This window comes from Pelmatolapia mariae, linkage group LG18 (genome assembly GCF_036321145.2).
Source record: "Pelmatolapia mariae isolate MD_Pm_ZW linkage group LG18, Pm_UMD_F_2, whole genome shotgun sequence".
NCBI classification, from domain to species: domain Eukaryota; kingdom Metazoa; phylum Chordata; class Actinopteri; order Cichliformes; family Cichlidae; genus Pelmatolapia; species Pelmatolapia mariae.
Window position 1 is genome coordinate 31554269 of NC_086243.1, and position 6000 is coordinate 31560268.

Genomic DNA, 6000 nt, shown 5'->3' on the forward strand with positions numbered 1-6000 from the left:
CTCATTTCTGTCTGAGTTACCATCCTTGATTTCATCCTGATCTGTGTCAAGAGAGTTGTGAGAAAGGAGCTGGTCACTGCTTGGTTCTGGTTCACTGTGGTCACTTGCTTCACCAGCAGGAAAAGTTGCAGTCTCCTGCTTTAGAACAAGCGGTTTTTCCTCTTGAGTGGTACGGAGTTCCTCCTGTTCCTCTTTAATCTGTGAAGGATCCTTCTTGTGTAGACTGGAGTTCTTCTCCTGGTTACAGACCTGCTGATTTGTGAGCCCATCCTCGTCCTTACAGTCATGTTGTGGAAAATCTGAAGGGACAGATCAAAAAAAAAACATACATTTGAGAAATTAAAAGGTAAGCTTAACCATTAGCAGGTCTCCACATGGTAAGCATATTGCTTAGATATACCTATGAAGGCATGTTGTGGGGAGAATCCGTTTTACTGCTTCAGTGCTTATTTATTTATTCTTTAGATTAACCATTCATTGCCTGAAAGTTGGGGAGAATGGGAGGTAGAGCCTTCAGCTTTCAGGTCCCTCTTCTGTGGAAAAAGCTGCCAGTTTGGATTTGGAAAACAGACATTCTCTCTTCTTCTTTTTTTTTCCTTTTTTTTTTTCTTCTTTTTTTAAAATGATCTAATCCAATCCAAGATTAGGCTTAAAATTTCCTTTTTGATAAAGAATACATTTATGGCTGGATCAGGTGACCCTGATTAGGCTCATTGAGATTTAAACAGGGTGAGAGAACCATCTTTCTTATACCTGGGGGTAGAGAGTTCCACAGTCTGGGAACAGAGCAGCTAAAAGCTCTGCTTCCCATCGTGGTGAGGCAGAAGGAAGGCACAGAAAGCTGGATAGAAGAAGAACATCGAAGTGAGCAGACAGAAAAGGTAGTGCTTAACAGGTCAGAAAGGTAAGGAGGTGCGAGGTTATGAATGGCCTTGAAGGTGAGCAGAAGAAGCTTGTAGATTATCGGGAATTTCACTGGGAGCCAGTGAAGTTCCTGAAGAACAGGGGTGATGTGCTGGTAGGAGGGAGTTCTGGTGATAATGCGAGCAGCAGCGTTCTGAACCAGTTGAATCTTATGGAGGGATTTTTGGGGGAGACCATGCAAGAGAGAGTTGCAGTAGTCAGTGCAGGAGGTAACAAGACTGGGCAAGAATGGATGTAGACTGGGTGAAAAGAGAAGGACGAAATCTGTTAATGTTGCGTAGATGGAAATAGGCAGAACGGGTGAGATTATTGATGTGAGATTTATAGGAAAGTGAACTGTCTAGGATGACACCAATGGCTTTTAAACTGAGGAGAAGGGAAAACTGTGGAGTTATCGATAGTGAGTGAGAAGTGGTTTGCCTTCAAAAGGTTGGATTTGGTGCAAATAAGGAGGATTTCAGTTTTATCCTTATTGAGCTTTAGAAAGAGTAATAAAGGTAATATTAAAACTAAGTAGCTGCCGCCATTGTTGGAAACTGAAATTGGCTGGGCCGCGCTATGAATCTTGGGATAGGTTGGGCAGCGAAGGATACACCCGACCCATCCTTCAAATCTGGAAATGAAGGACACATTTGTCGGCCGCATCTGGAGGAGTCTTTGAATTTGGACAGCCTTCATCGAGTCGCTGTAACGTAATCGGCCAACAAATTCAGCCTCTGAAGGATGCTGCCCCTGACTTTGGACACAGCTACGATACCGGAAACTGCTTCTTCTTCGGGGTTTAATGGCAACTGGCATCCTTGTACATGCAGTGCTGCCGTCCAAATTCGAAGACTCCTCCAGATGCGGCCGACAAATCGTGGCAGCCCTACCTTACAGTATAAAGCCCCTTCAGGACACTGTTGTTGGGATTACAGTGGGATGCAAAAGTTTGAGCAACCTTGTTAATAGTCATTATTTTCCTGTATAAATCGTTGTTTGTTACAATAAAAAAAAAAAAAAAAAAAATCTCAGTTAAATATATCATATAGGAGACACACACAGTGATATTTGAGAAGTGAAATTAAGTTTATTGGATTTACAGAAAGTATGCACTAATTGTTTAAACAAAATCAGGCAGGTGCATAAATGTGGGCACTGTTGTCATTTTATTGATTCCAAAACCTTTACAACTAATTACTGGAACTCAAATTGGCTTGGTAAGCTCAGTGACCCCTGACCTACATACACAGGTGAATCCAATAATGAGAAAGAGTATTTAAGGGGGTCAATTGTATGTGTTCCTCCTCTTTAAATTTTCTCTGAAGAGTAGCAACATGGGGGTTTCAAAACAACTCTCAAATGACCTGAAGACAAAGACTGTTCACCATCATGGTTTAGGGGAAGGATACAGAAAGCTGTCTCAGAGATTTAAGCTGTCTGTTTCCACAGTTAGGAACATATTGAGAAAATGGAAGACCACAGGCTCAGTTCAAGTTAAGGCTCGAAGTGGCAGACCAAGAAAAATCTCAGATAGACAGAAGCGACGAATGGTGAGAAGAGTCAGAGTCAACCCACAGATCAGCACCAAAGACCTACAACATCATCTTGCAGCAGATGGAGTCACTGTGCATCGTTCAACCATTTCGCGCACTTTACACAAGGAGATGCTGTATGCGAGAGTGATGCAGAGGAAGCCTTTTCTCTGCCCACAGCACAAACAGAGCCGCTTGAGGTATGCTAAAGCACATTTGGACAAGCCAGCTTCATTCTGGAATAAGGTGCTGTGGACTGATGAAACTAAAATTGAGCTATTTGGGCATAACAAGGGGCGTCATGCATGGAGGAAAAAGAACACAGCATTTTAAGAAAAACACCTGCTACCTACAGTAAAATATGGTGGTGGTTCCATCATGCTGTGGGGCTGTGTGGCCAGCAGTGTTGGGCAAGTTACTTTGAAAAAAGTAATTCAATTATAGTTACTTCTTCAAAAAAGTAACTGAGTTAGTAACTGAGTTACAATATTCTAAAAGTAATTAATTACTTGAAAAGTAACTATTGCGTTACTCAAAAAAACAAAACAAAACACCAACATTTAACCCTCTGGGGTTCAGGGTATAATTGGCCATTTTTTACTACTTTTGATTTTCCCTCCACATTTTACCTTTAAAAACTATTTACTTTGCCTTGTTTGGTATCATTCTTTTCAGCACAACCTCACGTGTCTGAATTTACAGTCATGTTTTCATGTTGACATACTGTATTAACACAATTGATCTAAAATCAGACAAAAACCATAAAATCAGAGTAAAAAAAGTTATATTTTTACTGTAACAACCACAAACATGTTTAATAAATCATATTTCATAACTTTAAATGCAAATATAAATTTTCAATTTTAAAATCCTATGCACAAGTTTTGCAAACAACAAAGTTATTTGCATCCATTTACCTTTTATCTTGATTTTTTAAATAACCATTTCAAACTATTTACAGAACAATCAGCTGTTCTTCAATACGATGCCACACAAATTATTTGTGCCACTCTAAAAAAATAATTTCTGTCCACTATAAAGGAGAACATCACAGCCTGATACCTGCAGGTCTGACAGCAGCAGGTGTATCACTCCTGTTTCTACCTGGAGACAGAACAATGAGGCGACTGCTGACACACAACACAAAACTATCCACAACACTACACACTAACTACACACTCTCTCTCTCTCTCTCAAAACTTCCCCTGTTTTGTTTTGGTTTTTTGCTCATAAGCAGAGAGTGCTTGCTAGCGCTAACGTGGCGAAACTATTGAGGAAAAAACGCCGCGTATATATTGTTTATCATGACTCTGGTTTTACATGGCCCATCAACACAATTTATAAACTGGTATATATCACCTTGTTGCTTTGTCTTGAAGTGGTCATGTGATTGGCTTACCACGACTACTTAATTCTTCCTCAGTCAAACAGCAGCACTCATGCGATTGTTTTGCCCCCTTAGCTCCAGGTGTTGTGCAGTGATCGTGATTACCGTCCGCGGGAGCGCGCGCAGCTGCTTAAAGCTGTAGCGTCCAGATTACTTACAGCTACTTCCGTGCAGCTGATATAAGATGCGGTAAGCTGAACACAGCTTCAACCGTCTGTTTGTTGAAAAATAGTAACAGACCGCATTTTCTTGTTAGTAACGATAGGAATAGTAATTAGTTAGATTACTCATTACTGAAAAAAGTAACGCCGTTACTTGTAACGCCGTTATTCCCATCACTGGTGGCCAGTGCAGGGACTGGGAATCTTGTCAAAGTTGAGGGACACATGGATTCCACTCAGTATCAGCAGATTCTGGAGACCAGTGTCCAGGAATTAGTGACAAAGCTGAAGCTTCTTAATTTTCTTCTTAATTTTCTTCTCTCGTATGCTTTCATAAGGTCAGTACTGTTAGGGTAGTTAGCATTCTCTTAAAGTCTGTTTGTATGTTTTATTTACTGGTGGCCACTTGTTGGTTTATATTATAGTTAAAAAAAGAAAGAAAAAAGAAACAACATAATTTAAATAAGATGTTTGAAACTCAAGAGGTCAGAAATTCCACCAAGTGGAGCATTTTTAAAATCAGGGTCAAACCTATACTTCTCTATAGTTCATAAACAGGACAAAGACAGCGCTCTGTATGTTATAGACATTCATCAACATCTGCTTGCAACAAATCCTCTGTATCCAATGGCCAGAGAAGATTAAAAAAATGTAGTCAAGAACAAACCAGGAACCAATAGCAATACCAGTTCTGAAAGAAAGTGATGCTGGATTGGCCACACAATCAGGAAGTCCACCAATAACATCACTACACAGGCCGTATACTGGAATCCAAAGGGACAGAAGAAGAAAGAAACACATGGCACAAGGACACACCTATCATAGTGTTGTGTGGTTTGTTAAAAGCTTAGTTTCAAATCAATATTTTAAATTGATTGTTCAGTCCTAATGCGGATAATTATGTTATCCACAAAAGGTTCAGTGGATGTACTCAGTCATAATGTACAGGGGCGGCTCCAGAGTTTTTTCATATGGGTGGCCATATGGGGGCTACTGAAAATATTGAGATGGCACACCAAAAACATAATTTAAGGGTTTGTTTTTTTTGTTTGTTTGTTTTTTTTTATATGCTGATGTCAAATATAGGTCACTTGAAAAATGTGGCCGAAGGAGTGATGACTGCAATTCGTGAGGGACAAACAAAGTGACAATATGAATGACAAAAATGTATATGCAGGAATAAATAATGTTTCAACTCATTGTAGGGTGTCTTCCTCTCTCTTGTTCTCAACTTAATTATTTCCAACATAGGTCAGTCCTGACAGGGGCGACACTGGGAGGGCTAGAAATTTTGGCTCTTAGAATTTTACATCAGTTTCCTTGTTGCAGTTTGTCCTTAGATTCATCATGTGTCTCTATAACATATCTCTGAGGTCTGATTAGGATCCAACATGAGTTAGATTTCTTAATACAAAACTGAATCTATCTATTAAGGTTTTGCATACCTATTCTGTGCAACTTTACTTCAGGGTTCCACATGATGCCCAGCTCCTTCCCGGTCCAGACGATGCCGCTTTTGGTTTCCTGCTTCAGTGCAAGCTGGTCTTCTTCCTGATTGATGGAGCTTTCCTCTTGTTCCTCTTTAATCTGTGGAGGATCTGCGTCCTGCTGGTCCAGACTGGAGTTCCTCTCCTGGCTACAGACCTGCGGGTCATCCAGATCCTCATTTTCCTTACAATCATGTTGCTGTGGGAGGTCTTGATGGACACAACACACAAGAAAAAAGTTACACTGTGAGCAGGTCTCTCAGATATGTGAGCGATATTTAAATATTCTCTCTCATGCAGTGAACAGCCAAGAATTCTGTTTACATAGAGAAAGTCATCATTTATGAGACGTACAGCTTATTACTCCAACTTGGTCTTTGTGGCCAATAATCCACAGTTTTCATCGTCTCAACATTTTTCTACATTCTGCGTACAGTTCTGGGCTAACATGACTTAAATCTGGTGGAAATTTTTTGTTTTTTATTAAACAAACAGAAGATTTGAAATCGAGTTTTTATTTTACTGTG